Below are 24,687 nucleotides of genomic sequence, written 5' to 3' on the forward strand. Positions count from 1 at the left end.
AAGGATCGTCTCAGGTCAAGAAGGTACTTCCTATACAGTGTTTTCGTAGTAAAATTCACAGTAAAATTACAATTTCATGTATAGACTTTTGGATGTTTTTAGAAGAAACTCAAATGGAAAATCAGAGGTTTTCAGGTTATGCATTTTAAAAATTTCATCGGCACTGTCAGGTAGAAATGTGGTGACCACTAACCATCAGCTTTACAGATTCTGTAAAGATTATGCTTAAGTATTTGTTTTTTATTTATTTATTTATTTATTTTTTATTTATTTATTTTTTTTTACAAAATGTCTTCAATACCAACCCATGGCCTCCAGTAGGAAACAAACAGAACACTTTCATTCTCAACTGGCTTCTTGGAATGTCTCAGGAAGATAAAATATAAAATTCACTTGTCTTACTCTGGACTCTCTTCCTTAGTTCAGTTTAACATGCTTCTCAAGCCTAAGTAAGAAGGTTCCATGTCTCTAAAATATGGAGCCTAAGACACGTCAACCTATCCCATTTATGTTATAAATATAAATAAATCTAATGCTACTAAAGTTTAAAAAAAGTCCTCTTTAGTTTAAATGTTATATGATGAATTAACTTCATAAATACTTAACAAAGACAATTTCATTACTGCTAGAAATTTTTTATATTTTAGATTGTCTTCAAAGAAAGTTCAAAATTTTGCAGTTGTCTTGGCATATAGAACACAAACATTATTTCAGTAATAAGTATTTGCTACCCTTTAAACACCTACACTTGGATTTTGGTTATCTGTGGTGGTGTTGGGACTCTTTCCAACCCATAGTTTTTAATTAATATTCTACTTATAGATTTAAAGCCACTCAAAACTAAACAAAATCATATGAAGCAACAAATACATGTCAAGTTAATAAAAAAGCAGAATGCTATAAAATAGTAATAAAAAGAACCACAAAGAATCAATTTAGATTTAAAAAAAAGTCATTTTAGATGAGATCAGATATGTATTACAAAAAAAATTGAAGATAATAGAGATTTATTTATCCCAATCACTGTGCACAACAATATATTCTTTGGCACAAAATGGAATAGGTGATTATTTTAGGCCACCCCTGTATACTTGGTTATGAAACAGCAATCAGCCACTTGTGTGCAGTAGAAGCCTTAACACCACCAATACTCATGCTGTATGAAGGGGACAAAAGAGTCTCCAAATTAAAAAGATCTCATCAACTAGTGACATGGTAAAACTAGTACATTCCCTTTCAGGTACCACTATGGACTGATTTATGTTAATTCATATATTGCAATCTTTTCTTTGGGAAGAAATAAGGGTTAGATGAGATTATGAGGGTAAAGTACTCATTGTGAGATCAGTAGCTTAATAAAAGGAAGAGAGAAAGGTAGATCTCTTATGTGGATACAGGAAGAACATGTCCATCTGCAAGCCAAGAAGCAGACTCTTAGTTCAACCCAATTAACTGGACCTTGATCTTGGACTTCCCAGCCTCCTGAATTAATGGAAATACATGTCTATTTTTTAAGTTGCCCAGTCTATGGTATTTTGTTATAATAACCCAAGCAAACTAATATAGATTAATACTTTGGAGACAAGTATTGGCTCCAAATAGTATAAATGGTTTTGTCCAGCTTGAATGAGACCTCCTAAAGCACTCTGAGTTCTTAAGGGCTAGACTCAGAGAAATTCCTGTAAGAATGCCTGGGATTGGTTTCCCCAGTGCTGAGAGGGGAAAGCTCCATCCCAGTTCAACATTTACCATGGGACATGTGATTACTAGAAGCTTTGAGCTAGATCCACATAGTTCCACAGCAACCGTGTGGTGGATAATGGAGCTTTGATTGCATAGGCTGCTCCAGAGCAGATCTGTCCATGCCACCTGTCCATATTCCTTGGATCTTTCTGTTTCCTATACCTAATGACTCCCACTGTTATCTGCACCTGTGGTCTAAAGGCTTTCTCCCCCCCACCCCCCCCCCCCCCCGGGAGCCATAGAAAGTCATTCTGATCCACATGGTACTAGGAAATCAACATTTCCCAAAAGTAGCCTTCAGCCAATAAGTATAAATACCTCAGCTCTTTCACCCTTCTTGGGGAGATATTATGATATTTTTTTACACAAAGTCTCAGAATTTTTCTGTGAAACTGATCTCTATTTTCCTGTCATTTTAGTTAATTTAAAAGTTGGTTCGTTATTGGTTGTATTTCTTCTCCTGTATAATTCCCTACCTCCTTGCAGGCAATCCCTGCATATCCCAAATAAACTGCCAGTACTCAAATCCTTATTTCTAACCTTTTCTCTGACAAAGAAAACGTATACACCCCGATACCCTGTGGAGTTATTTACCTTCTTGATAGGTATTAGATCAAAATTATATCTAAGCATACTGGTGCTTAAGAATGGGATTTTTCTCCATTATAAAAACTGGACTTCTCTGGTAAGCAACTGAGCCAGTAGCTGTCAGAGTTTCTGTTCTGAATGGCTCTTTCAATTTGACTAATTATAGCTCAGACTATGGGGGCTAATGTGGGGAACTGAAAACAATAGTACCTAAGCTATAATGAATTTGTGAAACACTTCAGACCTTGTTCTAAGAGTTTGAAGTATGTTATCTCATTTTGTTATACTCATTCTGAGGTAAATACCATAGTGTCACCCAAGTGTACAAAAAATAAATAAACTTGCAGAGAAGATGTGTTCAAAGGAACATCACTAGCAAATAGCTGAGTCATGACGTAAACCCAGATACTTTGAGTCTAGAATGCAGTCTTAAACACTATACTCTATTATCTCATTGACTTTCTCAGATGACTCAATTTGTTTCCAAATTGATAGAGTAGAGCTAATTTTTACCCTCAGATTTTTCTCATTTGAATTAAGTCACTGTCTCACCTAGAGAATTTACTTCCATATTCACAATAGGTAGTTTGGCCATTGGTAAGAACAGACGTACCATCACTGGAAGAAGAACCCTAGTAATTGGTTCTCTTACCGCATGGAGGCAAAAAAAAAAAAAAATCAAGACTAAAAAAGAAGAACATCTCTATTTTTTTAATTTAACATTTCATTCAATATTTATCAATCACCCAGTGTGTTGTAGGCACAGGAGTAGGTCAAACAGCAAAACAGCATAGTGAGAAAGAAAAATTATGTCTCTTCTCTCCTAGAATTTATACTCCAGTGGACTGATAAAAAATATAATCATATAAAAATGAATAAAACATTTCCAGATATTTTAAGTGCTCTTTAAACACACACACACACACACACACACACACACACACACACGATGATCCAACAGAATGTCTGGGGTCTGAGTTACTTCAAAGAAGGTCTTGCTGTGGGTGGAACAATTATGCTGAGATCAGAAAAGAAAGGGAGTTGGGCATCCAATACTCTTCGGTTGATGTTCTAGGCAAAAGGGAAAGTAAATTCAAAGCCCAAGAAAATAAGAAAACAGCAACAATGGCTGGAGAATAGTGACCGAGGAGAAGGGTAGTTTGAGACAAGCTTGAAAAGTCAGGCGTAAGTCCAGTTGTATAGAGATTGGTACAAGAGTAAGAAATTTGGATTTCATTCTGAGTGTAGAGATAGTGGGAGATCGTAAACATAAAAGACAAAATCTGTTTTATTTTTTAAAAGATAAACTTAGGTTTCACGTAGAGAATCAATTAATGAGGTTGAGAGAGGAACAAAAAAAAAACACTTTTGAAGCTACACAGAAGTTTAGGTTAACGATGGATTAAGGAGATATTGGTGAAGATGAAGAGGAATAGATGGGCATGGGATATGTAGTGCATGTGTATCCAGTAATACTTTCTTAAATTTTTCCTGCTGAATCCCCCCAGTTGACTATATTCTAAAAGTCTTCACAGTAAACAGTGTAAGAGAAGAGCGTGAATGTAACGCCAACAGAGAAAGGATAACCCACCCCGGTCTTCCTGTACAGCACCATGTTTATCCCACAGAGTTAAAAACCAAATATAAGAATATGGACAGGCAAAAAGAATGAAAAGGGCTAGTTTTTAATGTGAGTGCTCTTTTTGGAGACTTAATAACTTGTGTTGGAAAGAAAAGCACAATAAAAAAGAAAATCCTGAATGCCACTGTATTATAATCTCTTTCTACAGTCCTCCAGCATCTAAGATGAATAAATTATTTTTAAAAAGTAGTAAAACAAAGTCAACATTTAAATTAATCTGTTTGAGTGTTGAGTGAGAATTATATAATCAACCCAGGGTATTTGTCTTTTAAAGCATGGATCTTGAAATCCTCTTTGTGAATAATTCTAACTGAAATCAAAGTTTCATCGCGCAAGATGAGAAACTATTTCATAAAATTTTTCTCACTAGGGGTGCCTCAGTGGCTCAGTTGGTTAAGCATTCACCTTTGGCTCAGGTCATGATGCTGGGGTCCTGGGTTTGAGCCTCATGTAGGCTCCCCACTCATCAGCAAGTCTGCTTCTCCCTCTCCCTCTGCCCCTCTCCCTGCCTGTGCTCTCGCTCTCTCTCAAATAAATAGAACCTTTAAAAAAAGATCCCACTAATCTTACACCCACCACCTATAATTTCTAGGATTCTTAGTTTCCACAACTTGAAATAAATTAACCTGGGACAGCTGGAAAAAGCAAAGATGGGCACATCTTTGCAAGTAAGTACTGACTTGCAAACACTATTCATTGCAGATTATTACCATATTCTCTGTCTATAATACAGAATATTAGTTCAGATAAGAAATGCGATTTTACAAATTAATGAATTGGTTAGGAAAATTCCCATTCTTTCAAATCAGACCAGAAAACTGCATTTAAATTATCAGCCATAACATAAATGAATAACACATTGGTGCATAGAGATAATAAATGCAAACTCATTCCTATGTTTATTTTCATTTTCTGTAGTAATTTACAGCATCTGCTATTGATTCTTCAATTTAACCTCACATTTATGTGAACTATCTCTTAATATTGACTATATACAAAAAATGATACTGTCAGTATTTTAGAATCTGACAATGATCTAGCCATTTATACAATAGAATCTGAAATTACATTTTTGAATCATGAATACATATAATGGGACCTATAGCAAATCAAGCATATTTTATGAAGTATAATGATACAGCCAAATAATGTAGATCAGCACAATTCTTTCCCTGTGCTTTCTACAAAATATTATTATGATCTGTGATTCCAGTAGTGAAAACACATCTCATTTCAATGAATGCCTCCTCTCTTATCTCCCAGTGCCCTAAAGTTTGTCCTTCCTTCCTTCCTTCCTTCCTTCCTTCCTTCCTTCCTTCCTTCCTTCCTTCCTTTTCCCATTTTGTCTTTAATTTCTAGTTTTATTGATTAAAATAAATATTATCTGTACTACTTCCTTTTGGACTCTTATTGAGAATTTCTCTGTGGACAGTTTTTGTTGATATCTCATGGGCCCTCTTTTTTCAACTCTATTGAAACATAATTGAAATACAACATTGTATAAGTTTAAGGTGTACAACCCTTTATATTTGATATATATAATGTATATATTCCAAAATGATTACCACAATGAGGTTAGTTAACATATCTATCACCTCACATAGTTAGAATTTGTATATGTGTTCACGTGTATATGCAGTGAGAACTTTTAAAATCTACTGGGTGATTAAAAAGTCAAATAAATAAATCTTCTGTGTGATGAGCAGATGATCTGCCTCTTGACATATGGTTGGAAGATCTAGAGTAGCCTAACTATGCCACAATGCCTATGCTTTTCTTCTCATTTCATCTCATCATGTAGGCATTTTATCATCTCACATCAGCACAGGAATAAAGGTAAGTATGGTACAATAAAATATTTTGAGAGAGACAGGGACTACATTCACACAACTTTTATTACAATAAACTGTTATGAGTATTTTATTTTAGTTGTTATTAGTTGTTATTAACTTTTTATCTCCCTAACTTATAAATTAAAATTTATTATAGGTATGTATAGGGGTTCATTATTTTCTGCAGTTTCAGGCACCTTTGGGGAACCTGGAATGCATCTCCTACAGATATGGAGGGGCTATTCTAAGAATCTTATTTTTTCTAAAAACCTACTGTGCCCTAGTAGCATCAAAAACCACTCATTAACAGTCAGTTCCACACCATCATACTGTGATGATTCCTTGTGAATAGATGGCCCCACCTACATCAATCAGCTGACTGAAGGTCCTTCACATGATGAGGCCGGATAACAATTTCTACATATTATGGTTACCTTTGCTTTGTCATTGCTGGTATTGTTTGCCTTAAGCCTTATTGTTTACCTTAAGAAGAAGGTAAATTCTAATTTACTTCTAAATGACTCATTATGTGGCATAATTACCTAAATAGATAAGCATGACCATTATTGAATGAAACATTCCTACATCTGGAAAAAATAAAAATAAAAAAAAATAAAAATAAATAAAAAAACCTCATAGCATGGATCTGTTAGCTCTCCAACTAAACAGGGTACATTATTTGGCAAACCTGTGCTAATTTAATCTTGGTGAAAAAAGTGTTGTTTCTAAAACTGAATCAATATGTTTAAAACATTTCTGGCAAGTAAAAACTCCTATACATGCTGCATGAAATTGCAAATTATTTATAGCCAAGTTCGTACATTTGTTTCTCAGAAATTCAGTCTTTGTGGCTTAAAATTGAGCACCCAGAAGCTGCAATATGAAGCTCCATGTACATTTTTTTGAAAGCATCTTTTCCCCGTAGTATTCATTTTACATCATTCTCATTCAATCGTGAAGTGGTTTCAATGTATCCAAAGTTAGACCCACATACTCAGTTCCACACATACACTAATATATAAGGCAGGTTCTGCATTGTTTTCTATCATTTTAAGTACCAAAGCTAAAAATAATAGATATGCCTCACTCCCAACTATGGTTACATTGATAGCTGCATTTTTACAGAGTTGCATAGAAAGTTTATTACCATTTAAGAATATATTCAATATATGCACTTATGGAGAAAAGATGGATATTATTCAGTAAGTATTAGAAATAATGTATTTTATCATGCTTCTTTTAGGACTTCCTGGTTAATTGAGTTGATTATACATTTATGTTATATAAATTATATACATTGTGACAGCATTTTCTTTTAAAATAGAAGTGAAACTTCTAACTTAAATGTAAACAAGTCGTCACTTTTTAAGCAAATTTATAAAAGCACTACAAAACAACATTTTGAATGGGGAAATGTATGTAACTTTACTGATGAGAGACCATTAAGTATCTCTCAAAGCAGTTGATAACATCTTAGCCAAAGGGATTCAAACAGAAGGGATAAGTGAATACATACATTTGTTAGAGTACCTAATCACAACATTCACATCTCCAAAATAATTTGCTACCAAGGGCATTTAATGCCCTTGACTCGAGTAATGAAATTGCAACCAGTTTTCAGGTATATTTTAAAAAATTCTCTGGCACTTATCTTTGCAAACATATCTGTAATCAACTCAGAAAAAAAAAAACAATGTTTTTTTAAAAAATTCCTTTAGAAAAGGATTTGCTAGAAATTATATTCAGAATGTTCTAATGTTTATAAGCAGAGGAAGTTAAAAATACCAATGCTGAATAAAATAGGAGAACAATTTTATTAATGGGGTAAGCAATAATCTTTATATCTTCAAAGAGCTTCTTGAGGGTTCTGTTGATAATCTCACTGGTGACCAAATATATTGTCAGAATTCTCCTCCACTTGCTTAAGATGAAGACTAATGACAAGTACTAACCAGAATGTTGATAATTATAACCACACTCTTCTTGAAGAGCTCAGGATTCCATTTTGGCTTTTATGGTCTACCTATGGGGTGCTAAGTACTCTGTACCCATCAGAAGATTAATGCGATGACCCTAGAAGCTATTTGTATGCAATTCCATGCTGTAATTCAACCTTAGATGCACTGAGGAGACATGGCAAGATGAGCAATTGTGCCCATATAATGACTGAATATGTCTACTAGATCACAGAACTTTTTTTTTCAACTTCTGTAACTAAGAAAACATTGAAATCTGAGACTGCAATAATTAAATAAAGATCATTTTTTTCCCCAGTCCTTGCTTGTTATAGACACAACTAGCAATGAGTTCCATAACAGAGAGGCAAAGATAACTAGGAAGATTTGGAAAGTTTTCAAATCTCAGGCATTCAGGAGTCAAGAGAAAAAAAAAATAATTTTACTCAAGTTAAGTGAGAATTTATTCTCATAAAGAATGTGAAACTAAACATAAACTGTGTTAGGTAACTTATTTATGCTTTCTCATCTAATAATCAAGACAATTCTATTTAACAGATATTGGAATCTTTTTTTTTTTTTTACTTCGTCTGAGACTGAAATGGCATACCCATGAGTATGTGTGTGAATTTAGAGCCCAAACTCTTTATGACAATGAACTGATGTTTAGCGTAGCTAAATGAATGCTGTGAAGAAGTGGGTAAAAGACCACATCTAGGATTCATAGGTTTGAGTATTGTGTAAACACTTTAATGAAAGCTCAGTGACTTGAAGAAGTAATAATAAGAAAAAAGAGCATATAGTTTGCAGCAGTAAATGTCTTTGAAAAAATACCTTTCTATGCTTAGAGTTGAATTATTTCTAATCAAAAAAGGCAATAAGTGGTAAGAAGGCTAATATTGATTGAGATATATGTAGAACTGGTCTTCACGTCTTCTGGCTAACGATATGAATTTTGAAGGTAAATGATAAAATGAGTGAAATTTTTTTATTAACATCTCAAACTTACATGATCTTTACTGCCCAGTTTTTGATTTTTGAATATTATTGAACTTTTATTTGACTAAAAATGGCTCATTAGATTTGCCAAACTAATGCTCAGCAATTTTTGTAGTAAGTGATATGCCATTGTAATTGCTTACACGATGGTATGTGCAACATTGTGGAGATCTATTATGTGATTTAATAAAATACCTGAACATTTTATAAATGACATATTGCTTTTCATTTAAGTCACTATTGGCAGGAATATGAAATTGACAGGATGTGACTATATATAGACCTATCCAAGTTTTAAGTTTAGGTAAAAGAATAATAGTTACTTTAATTTGACAAATAATTTTTGATTCTGCATTATATTTTAGCTAACATGCTAAGAGTTGGACAGAGTGGATGAACAAAATAAAAAATAAAGTTAAAAAGGAAGGTCTTTTCTCATAGAATGGTTTTTGAAATTGGGGAATAAGACAAAAATATGAATAAATTATATCATATTTTAGGAAATAAAATAATAAATGTTGCAAATAATATTTTTAAAGAGAGGTAGGATAGGAAATGCCACTGATAAAATTCAATTTTTATTTTTATACTCACTTTTTAAAATGTTTTTAAGATTTTATTTATTTTTTTGTATTATTTGACAGAGAGAGAGAAAGAGAGCACAAGCAGGTGGAGCAGCAGACAGAATGCAGAGCTCCATCCTAGGACCCTGGATAAGACCTGAGCCAAAGGAAGATGCTTAACTGACTGAGCCATCCAGGAGCCCCTAAAATTTTACTTTTAAATGACTGCTCAAAAGAGAGCCCACAGAGAAGGAAGCAGGAGCAATCCATTAGTATTTCTAGCAAAGGACACGGAGATCGCAAAGCCTTGGGAGGATGTGTGTCTGGCCTGTTCAAGGAATACCGAGATCAATATGGCAAAAGAAGGGGAAAAGCAGGGAGTATAAGATTGGAGAGGAGGTGAAGAAAAGATGATATAAGGTCTGAATAGGCTGTGGTTTTTTGTCCTGGAGTGATTTGAAAAGACATGGGAAATCTGAGCAGAAATGTCATAATTTGATTCATAATTTCATAGGATAATTTTAGCAACTTTGTTGAGAATAGACTATAGGATTTAGGAGCAAGTGTGGAAACAGGAAGACCCGGGATAATACTGTATTGGTTTAACAAAAATGGCAAAAAAATTAAATTAATTAAATTAAAAAGTGTCAAGCAGTAAAGGTGGTGAGAAATATCTGTTCTCTCAAACAGGCAAAGTACTCTTGAAAGAGATCAATAGGGAGAGTAAAAACAAGCACAAAATATGGAAAACAATTTATAGAAGATAACCAAAAGAGTAAACAAACCTACAAAGTACCCTCAAAATCACTGGGGATAAGAGAAATATAAAATTGTAAAAATAAACTATCGCCTTGCATCAGTCACACTGAAATTAGAGAACTGTAAAATGCCAAGAGTTATTGTAATTTTGGGCCATCTTAATTCTCTATTGCAGGTGGGACTGTGCATTTACAAAGCTATTCTGAACACCAATGTAGTGCCAGAGACACAAATCAATTATTGACGCCTATGATCCAGCAATTTCTCCTCTGGATACATATCCCAGAGAAATTCTCATGGAAATCTGGAAGGGAACATGATGGAAAATGGTAATTGAAGCATTCATTATTACAAGGGAGCCAGATGAAAAAAAAAAGTGAAGATATCTTGAGGGACTTATAGGACAGCATCAAGTGAACTAAAATTTGTATTATAAGTATCTCTGAAGGAGAAGAGAGCAGGGGTAGGGGATGGGGACAAAACTTATTTCAATCAATAATGGCTGAAAACTTCCCAAAGCCTGGGGAAATAACCAGATGTCATGATCTAAGAAGCTCAGAAAACTCCAAAAGAAGATAAACCCAAAGTGACGCATATCAAGACACATTATAATTAAAATGTTAAAAGTTATAAACAAAGGAGAGAATTTCAAAAGCAGAAAGACAAACAACAACTTGTTACATATAAGAGAACTCCCTTAAGATTATCAGCAGATTTTTCAGCAGAAACTTTTCAGGTCAGAATGGTGGAGCATGGTATATTAAAAATGCTTCAAGGAAAAAAAAAAAAATCTCCAACCAAGAATAGACTACCTGGCAGGTATAGGTTCAGAATTGAAGTAGAGATTAAGAGTTTTCCAGAAAAGGAAAACTAAAGGAATTTATCACTGCCAAACGCCTTTCAAAAAATGTAAAAGGGGCTTCTTTAAGCTGAAAACAAAGGTCATTAATTAGTAACAAGAAAACATAAAAGCATTTATTACATTGATAAGTATGTAGTAAAAGTAGCAGATTGATCACTCATAAAGCTAGCGTGAAAGTTAATATACAAAAGTAGTGAAAATACCATAACTACAATAATTATTTAACCAATGAACAAAATAGAACATAAAGGGGGAGAATAAAAATATAAATTTTTAGAATACATTTTCAGTCTTAAATTGTTATCAATTTAAAATGGACTGTTATAAATATAACCGATTATATTTAAGCATAATGGTAACCACAAACCAACAACATTGAGTAGATACACAAAAGATAATGAACAAGAAATGTAAGCATACCCCCATATTCACTGTATTATTTATAATGGCCAAGATATTGAAGTGGCTTGCAGGTCCATCAACAAATAAAAGAATAAATAAAATGTGATATATATATATATATATAATGGAATATATAGAAGTACAAAGTACTTTTATTGCACATTCAGAGAATTTTATATATATGTCTTGTGTGCGTGTCCTTAAACTTCCAATCTTATTTTGTCTCTTGGAGATTGTTGAACGCAGCTTGTCTAGGAAGGGGATGGGACTAGATTCTAAAATTTATTTGGGACCACGGGAATAATACTTGGGAAGAAAACTATTTGCACACGACAGATTTCTAGATACTTTTTGCTGCTAGTTTTATGTAATATTTATTGAAAATTTTGACAAATATTTATTTTTGTAAGCCTAAAAGTGATTCTTTGAAAGTTTAAAGAAACTTGACCAAAAGACAGTACAAAAACACTGGCGCTTGAATGTTGAATGTCACCGTATGCGTGAAATTATACATTTCGGGGTAGTATGAGCTTATAATGTTAAGTCATATTAAACTCTTAAGTCAAATTAAGCAGACCTGGCATTGGCAGTGTAGCCATAACTTTCTGATGTTAGTAAAAACAAAATTGGCGGCTAAAATTAGGGTTAGGGCTAGGATTAGGGTTAGGGTTAGGGTATATATATATATAGTATATAATGGAATTTTCAGCCATATAAAAAAGAAATTTTACCATTGTGATAACATGGATGGACCTTGTGGACCTTATGCTAAGCAAAACAAGTCAGACTGGGAAAGACAAATGCTGTACATACAATAGCACTTATATATGGGTTCTATAGAACACGCACACCCACAGACACACACCCTCACAAACTCATAGAAACAGAGAATAGATTTGGGTTTCACCAGATGTGGAGGGTGAGGGATGGGCAAAGCAGGTGAAGGGAGTCAAAATGCACCAACTTCCAGTTATAAAATAAGTAAGTCATGGGGATGTACTGTAGAGTATAGTGACTGTAGTTAATACTGTGTTGCATATTTGAAAACTGCCATGAGAGTAAATATTTAAGATTCTCATCACAAGAAAAAATCCTGCGATATATGATGGATAGTAACTAGACCTATTGTGATTATCATTTCACCATGTATACAAAAACCAAATCGTTATGTTGTATATTTGAAACTAATACCACATTGTATGTCAGTTATACCTCAATTTTTTCAAAAGAGCAAAGGACTTGAATAAGACATTTCTCCAAAGAGGACATGCATATTTTCAACAAGTATATGATATTTCATCATCCTTAATCATCAGAGGAATGCAAATTAAAACCTCAATGAGGGGACACCTGGATGGTTCAGCATTTGAGCATCTGCCTTTGCAGGGTGGGATCCCAGATTCCTGGGATTGAGTCCCACATTGGGCTCCTTGCATGGGACCTGCTTCTCCCTCCGCCTGTGTCTTTGCCTCTCTCTCTGTGTCTCTCATGAATAAATAAATATTTTTTTAAAATGTGGTATATACATACAATGGAATGCTATTCAGCTTTGAAAATGAAAGACATTCTGAGATCTGTGGCAATGTGGACAGACTTAGAAGACATTAAACTAAATGAAATAAACCAGACACAGAAAGTACCACATGGCTCCACTTACATGAAGTATCTACTATAGTCAAATTTATAGCATCAAAGTCTAGAATAGTGGTTACCAGGGAATTGGGGGTGGGGAGAGAAAATGAAGAGAAATTAATCAGCAGGCATAATGTTTCAGTTAAGAAAGATGAATACGGGGCGGGTTGGGGGGAAATCCCTGGGTGGCTCAGCAGCTTAGGGCCTGCCTTCAGCCCGGGGTGTGATCCTGGAGACCTGGGATCGAGTCCCATGTCGGGCTCCCTGCATGGAGCCTGCTTCTCCCTCTGCCTGTGTCTCTGCCTCTCTCTTTCTATGTGTCTCTAATGAATAAATAAATAAAATCTTTAAGAAAAAAGAAAAAGGAAAGAAAGAAAGATGAATACATTCTAAGAGACTCACAGTACACAATACACCTATAGTTGAAAATAATGTAGTGCACATTTAAAATGTTCTAAGAGGCCAGATCACCTTAAGTGTTCTTATCACAATAAAATAAAATAAAATAAAAATCAGAATTGACAAACACTGTTGTGTGTTCATATTCCTACATCATTTTAAATAAAAAATTTTGAGGCCTTATATGAATCATCCTCAGATGTAAGCGACAGTAGAAAACTTTGGTATTAAATGTGTGTGCATGCACATGTAGGATTGTAACGCAGTCATCCAACAGTGGGATCGTGAGGAATCTCAGGAGTAAGTTGACACTAAAGGCGAGAAGCTTAATAACTTGTCATACAGCTCGTGGCAGGAGCTGGCGCTCCAGGAGACCTTCTTCACTCCTGGTAGGGAGGGCAACCGTGTGGTGCCGTGTGGTTAACAATTGAAAAACATATTATTCAAGCACCTTTGATAAGGACTATGGCTGGAGTCTCTTTTAATGCTCTCCATTTCTAGTTACATAAATCAAGGAAAATGCCATATTCAGGCCTGTCTATTACAGAAACTGTGCCTGTCATGACAATCTGTTTAAAGGAAAATAAAAATGAAAAAGAACCCTGGTTGCCATTTCAGTGCCCTGGTCATTGACTTTAGGTAATGTGCTAAGAATTAACATTTTAATTAAAACGGGAAGCATTTTAATTGTTCTGGTATAATTTCATTATAAGACTTTTGGCTTGATTTAAACATAAGAAACTCGGACTTGTTAAAAGTTTCTGTAACTACTTTTCCTTTAGGGCTTCCGTAAATATATGTCATTGTATAGCAAATATAAATATCATAAGGTCTTCCCTATCATAAACAAACAGATCAATTATGTACATAATTCTTATTATGCATCATAAATTACTTATTCAGGCATCTTTTAAGTTGCATCTACTGGTTTGTTTCTTTTTTTAAAATTTAGCTTTACTGTGTTTCACTGAACTTTGCCCACTGTTTATCATTACAGAAATGGTATTTCTCTCCATTGCAAACATTTCTGAAGTCGCTAACAATCCACGCTGGTTTCTATTACTAAACTGATTTGTCTGCTATAAAACATTTTTAATTACACTACTTTGTTGGATATCTCTTAGGCTTTATTTTAACCAATACACGGTGAAAATTCGATTAAATATTTTGAAGACCATTAGAGAAAACTAATGACCTCAAAAAGGCCTCAAAAAGTGCTTCTCCTAGAAAAATAGAGTATTGTATTCAATATTATATTTAAAATCCTATGGTTACATTACAGGATACAATCGGCATTTTCCTGTAACCCTATGTTATTCTATTTACTGGTTACCTGACTCTCCAATTATGGGAATTTATTAATCATAAATCAAGTCAAGGCATTCATTTCATTTTCTCCTGTCTTTTTTTTTTTTTTTTTTTTCAATTTTTCTCCCTGGTTGCCAGGTGCAGAGACAGACAGGGAGCAGCCAACCGCTCGGGGCGGGCTCACTGACTGTAACTGTGTCTGAACTGGTCCTAGTGCTCAGCAGGGAGTGTGTGTTCCTACAAACTTTCTGAAATATTAATATACAAAATTGTACTGAGGTTTCTGATAGCAGTAGACTGGCTGCTGTGTGGTTTTCTGATTAGGGTTCTATTGGTGATTCCGAGAAGCCAGTGGCGCCCAAATGGGTTAAGTCTAATGAGGTTTGGAAAGCTGATAGCATAATTTAAGATGACTTTCAATCTCAAAGCTGCAAACCCGGCTGACCCCAGCAAATTACAGTGTTTGTTAATGCTCTGTTATAGACATCTTCTAGTCAACCAAAACCAGATATATTAAGTGAAAAAATCGAGTTGTGGTTCTCTAAGAAATGTTCCTTGGCTGTATTTTGACAGATCTTCTGATGACAGGTTTTTTTTTTTTTCTTTTTTTTCAAGGCATCTGATACTTCCTAATTTTTTAGGGGTTGAAATCATAAACACACGCATACACACAATCATTTGACTTCTTGCTGGAGAAACATAATTACCTCAAACCTTGATCATCATAATCTTATGCAATGTGTTTCCCACGGGAAATCCAAAAACAATTTAAAGGATCATAGACCAAAAGGGAAAGATAAAACCCCAGACTTCCCAATGCTAAAACAGGCACAAAAAAAAACTAAACAAGCAAACAAACAACAACTCTGTACAATAGCAATGTGAAGAAAGGCTCTGAATTTAAAATAATTCAAATAAGATTTTTTACAGATTCAGTGAAAAAGCTGAGTGATACTTTGGAAGCGATGATTCTCATATATATTAAATATTGAGGGTAAAATTGCAAATGAAATGCATCTCAAAATAATAGTTTGAGATAATCATAGTTTCTTTAAAGTCTAAGGTGATTTTTTTTTAAGATTTTATTTATTTATTCATGAGACACAGAGAGAAAGAGGCGGAGACAAAGGCAGAGGGAGAAGCAGGCCCCATGCAGGGAGCCCGATGTGGGACTAGATCCCGGGACTCCAGGATCATGCCCTGGGCTGAAGGCAGGTGTTCAACTGCTGAGCCACCCAGGCATCCTTAAAGTGATTATTTATAAACAGAGCACCATGACAGATTTCCAGCATAGTGAGAAACTGGACAAAATCTTAAAGCTTTGGAAACTTCTTTTGAAATTAATGTTTCTTACCCTCTTATAATTTTCTATTTTTTTTCTCTTGAACTGTGGAAAGTATTTTCTCCCGTTTTTCAATATTAAAAAAAAAATATGTTTAGAGTTCTGGACTACTTTTTATCATGCAAAACTTATAACAAAATTCCAAGAAATCAGAATTAGTAATTTTTTTTGTTTGTTTTAACACAAGTCTGTTTTGAACAAGCTAATGGTGCAAATATTATGAAGCAAATGTTTAATTATTTAAAGTAAAATGTTTCTCCATTTAAAAGTTTGTAATTCAATGGGTATCAAAAAGTGTCTTCCTTCCAGTTAACTGAAACAATAACCCCTTTTAAGTTGTAATATTTTGAATAATTTTGCTTCCTCCTTTAATAACTATACAGATTTTTAGCAGGTAAGGCATTTTCACTAAAAATTTAGTTTCTTATGATGAATATTTTGCTCAAAGTAAAAAAATAAAATAAAAATAGATCTTAGGGGTGTCTGGTGGCTTAGTTGGTTAAGAGTGCAACTCTTAAGTTCAGCTCAAGTCATGATCTCAAGGTCATGAGACTGAGTCCCAAGTAGGGCTCTGTGTACTTAAGATCCTCTCTCTCCCTTTCCCTCTGTCCCTTCCAATTGCTCATCCTCACGAGTTTTTGCTCTCTTTCTGTGGAAAAGAAAAAGAAAAAAAAGGTCTTAGGAGAAAATAATTGTACATGTGCTGCTGAAGCTAGCAGTAGGAGAAAATAATTGTATAAAATGCTTAATATTTTAAAATCATAGAGGTTTTATTGTGGATTTTTTGAAGGATTTTTTTATATACATATAATTATATATATGATTTTATTTATTTATTCGTGAGAGACTGAAAGAAAGAGGCAGAGACAGGCAGAGGGAGAAGCAGGTTCTCCATGGTGAGCCTGATGCAGAACTCGATCCCAGGACTCGAGGATCATGGCCTGAACCAAAGGAAGACACTGAACCACTGAGCCATCCAAAAGTGCTTCGAAGGGATTTATTTTTAAGTAATCTCTACACCCAAGGTGGGGCTGGAGCTTAAAACTAAGAACAAGAGTCACATGCTCCACTGGACTGAGCCAGCCTGGTATCCCTTAAAATCATAGTTATTTAAAATTTTTTTTTCAACACTTTTTAAAAAAAATATTATATTTATTTATTCATGAGAGAGAGAGAGAGGCAGAGAAACAGGCAGAGGGAGAAGCAGGCTCCCTGCAGGGAGCCCGACGTGGGACTCGATCCCCGGACTCCAGGATCACACCCTGGGCCAAAGGCAGGCACTAAACTACTGAGCCACCCAGGGATCCCCCTTTTTTTTTCAACACTTTAAGGCCAGTCATTAATTAACATTTTATTTCTAGTGATGTAATATTCAATTCGAAACTAGCTATTTGTGGTTTTTTAATTTTTTAAAACTTTCTGTAAAACATAAAATATTTCATTTTATTTTGAAAGATTCATTTATTTGAAAGAGCGAAGGAGAGGGGGAGAGAGAAAGAGAGAGAGAGAGAGAAAGAACAATTATGGGAGGGGCAGAGAGACGGGGAGAAGGAGACTACCCACTGAGCATGAAACCTGATGTGGGGCTTGATCCCAGGACCCTGAGATCATGACCTGAGCCGAATGAAATCAAGAGTTGAACACTTAAAACTGACAGAGCCACCCAGGCACCCCAAAACATGAAATATTTTAAGACTCCTTTAGTAAATCTGCTATATGAAACACACCAAACATGTTTAAGATTTATTTTTAAACAAATACATAGAATTTTATGCTCATAAGTATCCATTGCACTTCAAAACAATTATTGTAGACGGTTACCTATATTTTTCAATAGTGCAGTCAATTCTCCAAAAATGTTTATATTCCTTTTAGAATATACTTGTATTCTGACTCTCAAGCACATACATAAACGTTTTAAATTACTGTGGCAGTCCTTGATTTCACCTAAAAGCTTCCTAGCGAGCTGTGTCACTTTTACTTGATTGTTTTTATTTTTATTTTTTTTTTATTATTATTTTTTTAATTTTTATTTATTTATGATAGTCACAGAGAGAGAGAGAGAGAGAGGCAGAGACACAGGCAGAGGGAGAAGCAGGCTCCATGCACCGGGAGCCTGATGTGGGATTCGATCCCGGGTCTCCAGGATCGCACCCTGGGCCAAAGGCAAGCGCCAAACCACTGCGCCACCCAGGGATCCCTACTTGATTGTTTTTAAAGCCAAAAACCAAGATATCTCAATTCTTTTAAAAAAGAATGATACTTTTAAGGTAGTTCCAAGAAGACAAAAAAGTAATTCAAATATTGTTTCATTAGAAGAGAGATTATCAAAAGGAAGAGAGATGATCGATTTAAATGGGAATAGTATTTGATTGAAGTAGTCATGTAAGTGTTGAACTCATGTGCGCTACTATTTACAGTTAGAAACATCCCTACACAAATGTTTATGTTGTAAGTATTTTGCAGCTTAGTGTAAAACACATCAAGATGATTTATATTATTGCAAAATCATCTCCCAGTATTAATTTTACAAACAGCATTGCCTAAAATAAATAGGACTTTGTCAGTTAAAATGCAAAATTGGGACAGTTTTTCTCTGACTCTTGACCATACTTAGGAGATGTCTGCAGAAACTGTAGATAAAAATTCCACACCGAATGATTTATGCATTTTCTAGACATTTTTATATGGTTGCTTTGCATGAATTTCATGTGCAGTTATTTAAATATTTATTTGCTTATCCACTGTCTATGAGGAACATTATCTAAAAGCAGGTAAGAGTTACATTGAACAGGTCTGTGGGGCAGGAGTGGGATGGAGGGGTGAAAAATACTTTGGATCTATAACACTGCTTAGGTCATTAACCAACATCTCGATAGAACACTTACTTTTCAGTAGGAAAGGGAGATGAATGCTGTCGTCTTTCCTCTCCATTTATTTTTTATGGTTATTTATTCACAGATGATGTGGGCAGACTGTGTGCGGAGAGAAAGCATGGGTAATTTACAGGCAGATGTAACCCTCAATTGGCTAGGATATTCAAAGTGCTCCTAGGAATTAAGAGGAAAGTAGGTCATTTGAATCATAAACATTTTGAACATTAACTTCATGAGTGAGGCTAATATGTACTTGTTCTAAAAGCAAAGGGAAAAAAATGGCTTCAAATAGGATAAGGAAGAAAGTTAAACAAAACAGAATTATTAAACCATCCTAGTTTCCACACCTCTATGAATGTCAGTAGGAGGTCTACTTCTGACAGTGTACGAGCCAGCAGGAGAGTTTACTAATGAAAGACAAGATACATGTGTTGACATAGCATTAAATGACTGGTTTGTCACTCCCCCAGGATGTGAATTGTGGATTCTATGCCGTAGTAGCACAAACTTAACTGCTTTTATCCTCTTGTTTTTCTTAATTTTAACTTCTCACACAAATTAACAGCTCTCTGTTTGCCATTTGCATGTTTATTTCGTGTCATGCTTGGTTAAAATTAAAATTGGCCCACTAGTTATGGCACTTCAAAATTTAGTACTTCTTCAAAGACCTGCGGGATGACTTAATGAGTATGCAATGCAATTCTCTTAAGTCAAATTAAATATAAGCTGTCTATGTTCCATAGTGCAAGAGTACATTGTGTATGATATAAATTGAGAATACTCAAAAAAAAAAAAGGCTTTATGTCTTCCACATCTAAAAAAAAAAATGCAATATAATTGGCTAGCTATGGATTTTTAGTCCTGCTGCAGAGAAATTTCCGAGTTATAACATTGCAGATCTATGGTATTGTGTCCCTGAATATGAACAGCAACAGGACCTAAAAAGATCAAAGCTCAAGCTTTCCTTTGAAAAAGAGACTGTTGTAAGAAAAACAATTTTCTCCTTGTTATCACCATGGGATATTTCCATGGGCTGGATAGGTCACATTGTCATTCAAATTCTTTAAAGTCAGTTTTTTTCAGGGTAAAAGAATAATCAAAAGTAAAGCAGACTGCTGAGGATCATGAAATTTGGTTAACTCTGACAGCAATGTTAACAGGAGGATACCAGTGGCCAGGGAAGAGGACCTATAACCAGATAAAAGTGAAAGCAAGGATCTATTAGTCTTTATTATCAACAATCTATTAGTCTTTATTATCAACATCACAAGAATTGCTGAAACTAGTTCGTTTAACTAGCACTTTTAATTAAGAGAGTAACACAAAGGTCATTTACAAGAAGAAATTGACTTAATCTGCAGTTATCAGTGTTTGCATATATATTGCAGACTGAGATTGATATGAGCAGATGAGTCATGATTTGACAATTATTGGCAAGTGGCATTTTCCCTCCAGAAAATCAGCAGTGTATCCTTAATGTAATTGAGTGTGTGCTCACCTATGCTGGGTTGGAAATATAATACTTTAAACTTCCAACACTTCTATTTGTTTTAGATGTGATTTTGTTAAAGTTTGGTCAGTGTGAAGGGAACCAGATTTTAGGAAAAATATTGAGGTCGACTATTGCTTCAAAATAGTAGAGTGTGTCGACTTAGGAAATCAACAGTTTCCAGAAATGAGTCTGATAAATCTGTTTTAAAATTGATTACATTATCTTTTTTCGCCACAGCGAGCCTGATAATTACCTGCACTAATCTTCTTAGACAGCACCGAGAACTTTTGTGAAAATATTTTGGAAGTGATTTCTCCATAAAATATATATCTATAGATATATAGATATTCCAATATCTATATTGGATATGCATATTCCAATCTAAGAAAACATAACAGCTTAAAAAAAAATTGTGAGTAGTATCTGATTTAAATAGTAGCCACCTAGGATATCAGAGTGATTAGATACAGCAATTAACTTATTTGTTTAACCCTCAGCTGCAGAATGTGTTTATTTTTGAAGTATATGTGAGGGCTTTCTTCTTTCTCTTTCCTTCTTTTTCTTCCTATCTTTTTCTCTCCTTTATCTTATTCTAATTTTTTCTCTTCTCCTATAATCACCAATTCTACCTTTTCTCTCTTCCTCATAGACTCTTATGTATCAAGAAATGTCCTTGACTGTATAGGCATATTTGAAAAAAATACATGAAATATACATACTACGTTAAGTAAATAATATTGTTCTAGACATTATTCTCTGCAGTTTTACTCAGTACTATCTTTTTTTTTTTTTAAGTTTTATCCATTTAACTGCTTTGCTTTAAAGTTTCTCTTTTGACTACTTTTGGGTTTTATTCCATAGTAGCATCCATGATATTATTTACCATCTTGCTGATAGATTATCTAATAGATTTTAGATTGTGTTCACTCTCGCACTCAAGAAACGCTATGGTAAAAACACTTGTACTATGTCCTCTTAGAGACCTAACTCCAAGTTTTTTCTAGAATAAATACCCAGGTATGGAGTGATGGCTCACCACATTTTTTTATGCAAAATTTCACTAATTTAACTTGTGTAATATGAAGATTATCTCCCCACACTCTCACTATCATTCACTAATACTTGAATTCCACATTTTTGTCAAATAGGTGGGTATAAGACAGGTTTACATTTATTTTAAATTCTCAGCAAAAACACCAAGCTTCACATATCTGCAGATCATTTGATTTTTGCCTATAAATTTGCTTTTTATATTTTCATGAGATATTTTTCTAACCGACTTGTTTTATATTTGTAAACTGCTGTGAAGGCTGTTTTGTCATGGCAATTATCTTCCCTACTGTCTCCAGTTTGCTTTTTCTGGAGAGACATTTACCAAATTTTTAACTTGTTTTTTATTTGTGGAAGTTGCTTATTTTAGGTGCCCCTGCCCCACTTTAAGCTACAAGTATATATTTTGGCCTTTCCTTAAGGTCACATGGTGAAAAACATATACAGAAAAATTGAGGACTTTGGTCAAGTGCTCTCACTCAGTCAACAGTGAAACTGAGTATTGGCCACAAATGTTTGTCAAAGGAAGAAAATGCCCCCTGTGTTTGTTACGATATTCCACCCACGCCATTGGAGGGACAAACATGAAAACCTAGGAGATGCCAAAAGGGACACACAGATGCCTGGGTCACGACTAGAGATCTGCAGTCTGTTTGGGATTTTGTTTAGTACAAATAACAGAATCTACTCTTGCTAGTTTTTTTTTTTTTTAAGATTTTATTTGTTTATTCATGAGAGACACAGAGAACAAAAGAGGCAGAGACACAGAGGGGGAAGCAGGCTCCATGCAGGGAGCCTAATGTGGGACTCGATCCCAGAACCCTGGGATCATGCCCTGAGCAGAAGGCAGACACTCAACCACTGAGCCACCCAAAACAAACTCATACATTAAAGAATAATAAGGGGTAAACTAAACCCTGGAGAAACAAAGGACAAGTTTCCAGGAACGATGACCAGTTAGTTCTAAGGTCACACTGAAAACCATGTTGTTTCCACCATGTCATAGCCTCAAGCGATAAAACCCAACAACTAGATTTGACTACAGTAGCTTCTCTGCCATCATTTTGGACACTAGTATTTAAGGACTAAATCTTACAATTCAATTTCAATTTATTGTAAGAGCAAGATGTCTCTGCCACTATCTGGGAAAGCAATATGACAGCTTTATTTATATTTCTCCCTTCTAAATTAGAGTTTCAAATGAGAGTATGTGATTGCAAGGTTTAGGTCACCTGTGTGAGTCTAAGTTAAAAAGGAAGTGAAACTCATTATATTGGAATATTGCCAAATGTTGAAAGTTAAATCAAAGGATAATACAATGTAACTAATAAGAAAAATGTGGACTACAACCTGCAATTGTTTCTCTGCTTTTCATCTCCCTATAAATACTTAAGAGAATTTTTGAGTCATTAAAATGACTATTGAGTCATTTCAATAGTTTGAAAAAATTAACATAGTTATAAAAATTTGTAACTTGGATTTTAGTTATCGATCTCAAATACTACCTTATTTGTTCATTGATTCACTGACTTATTTTAAAAAAAAAATACTGACTGACCCATTCACTATCAAGATAAAAATAAAACAGACACACAGTTTATATAATAATGCTTTAAAATTAACTTACTATCAAAAACCTTATTTACTATTTAATATATAATACATTTTTTAATTTTAATATAAAATATATTTGGGAAACTTTTTTCTATTACAATTTATGTGCAGGAAATTGAAACCTCCAAAACTAATTTATATTATAAAAGAGATTTTAAGGTGTTCCGGCATACGTAGCATAAACCAGGATAAAAGCAGGAGCTTTTCCTCACAATCTATTCTTATGTAGAATTTCTGGGTACATAAGAATGACAACATTCTAATTTTCCTTTAATAATGGCTGTAAAATTTAATTTAGCATTCCGCTAAATATAGTTTTTTGGGGGACTAACCCAAAAGGAATTATTCAAAATGTCCTCTATAGCCAATAATCTTATAACATTTTATGTATCAAACATACTTCTTGCCTTTTTATTTTTCAATTTAGAATGTTAAGGATTTCAGAATATCTTATGTGCAATAAAACAACAACAACAACCCTTTAAAACTGTTAAAACACTTTTTCCTTGACAGGTGAGCTGTACCTTGATTGGGTCAACATTTTGGTATCTGTGGCCCTTTTCTCTCACTTGTCCAGAATTGCTTCTTCTAAACATAAGTAACTCTTTGTGTCTGGATTCTCGAAAGAGATAGGATATTTGAATAAAATGATTTTAATTCCAGGCTGAATACTGCTTAGGTGTACCAGTAAAGCCATTGGACTCTTTTGGCTCACACCCATTCTTATTGGTTGGAGCCTAGATACAACCGGTTGTTACTCATTTGGAATATTACCCTGCTCAGGGTCTCTTTTATTACTAGAATTAGAGAGATAGAAAGGCTTAAGCAGGCACCACACTTTGCAGAGCCCAAAGGGGGCCACCGTCTCATGATCCTGAGGTCATGACCTGAGTCAAAATCAAGAGTAGGCCACTTAACCAACCGAGTGCCCCTAAAATTCTTTATCTTATTAATCTAGAGGGTCACTAATTTGGGTCTCCTCAGTGTTCATGCCTTCCTTCAATTTATTTATTAAATTGTTGAAGTATAAAATAAGGTGTGTGTGTGTGTGTTTACTGCAAACTACAAAACCCTTTTTGATATTACAATTCATTTTTATTACTTTTCTGTTGTTTTGCCTGTCTTTCTAAAAACTCTATTCTCTGATCATTTTTTTCTGTCAATTTTGACTTACCATGTGTTATTGTCATTCCAGTTTTTGGTCTCTGGTTTGTTTGAATGTCAGCAGGCTGCTAGGTGTTGACTGTGAAATGAGATGTCCATTACAAGCCAGTGAGTATAAGAAACCAGCTGAAAGTTCCCTGTTCATACTTCTGGAGGAAGTTTCTCTGTCATTTCACTACTCTAACTCCTGTAGCCTCAGGACCCAGGGATATCTCAGCTGATACCCTTAACTCCTTTTTTTACTTCATGGGAAGAAAGGAAACCAGGAGCATGCACTGATTTTTTTTTTTCCTTGAATTCAGAATCCATTGCTTTCTGGTTCTAGGGCTCTATGATGCTGACCTAATAAGAGAATGCCCCATTCAAAGAACAAAAGCTTGGACAAGATTTTGGTTTTTTTTTCTCCAGAAATTCCAGAAAACGCAGGCCTCCAACTATCCTCAGGTACTCAGAGCTTCCAGCATA

This window comes from Vulpes vulpes, chromosome 4 (assembly GCF_048418805.1).
Source record: "Vulpes vulpes isolate BD-2025 chromosome 4, VulVul3, whole genome shotgun sequence".
NCBI classification, from domain to species: Eukaryota; Metazoa; Chordata; class Mammalia; order Carnivora; family Canidae; genus Vulpes; species Vulpes vulpes.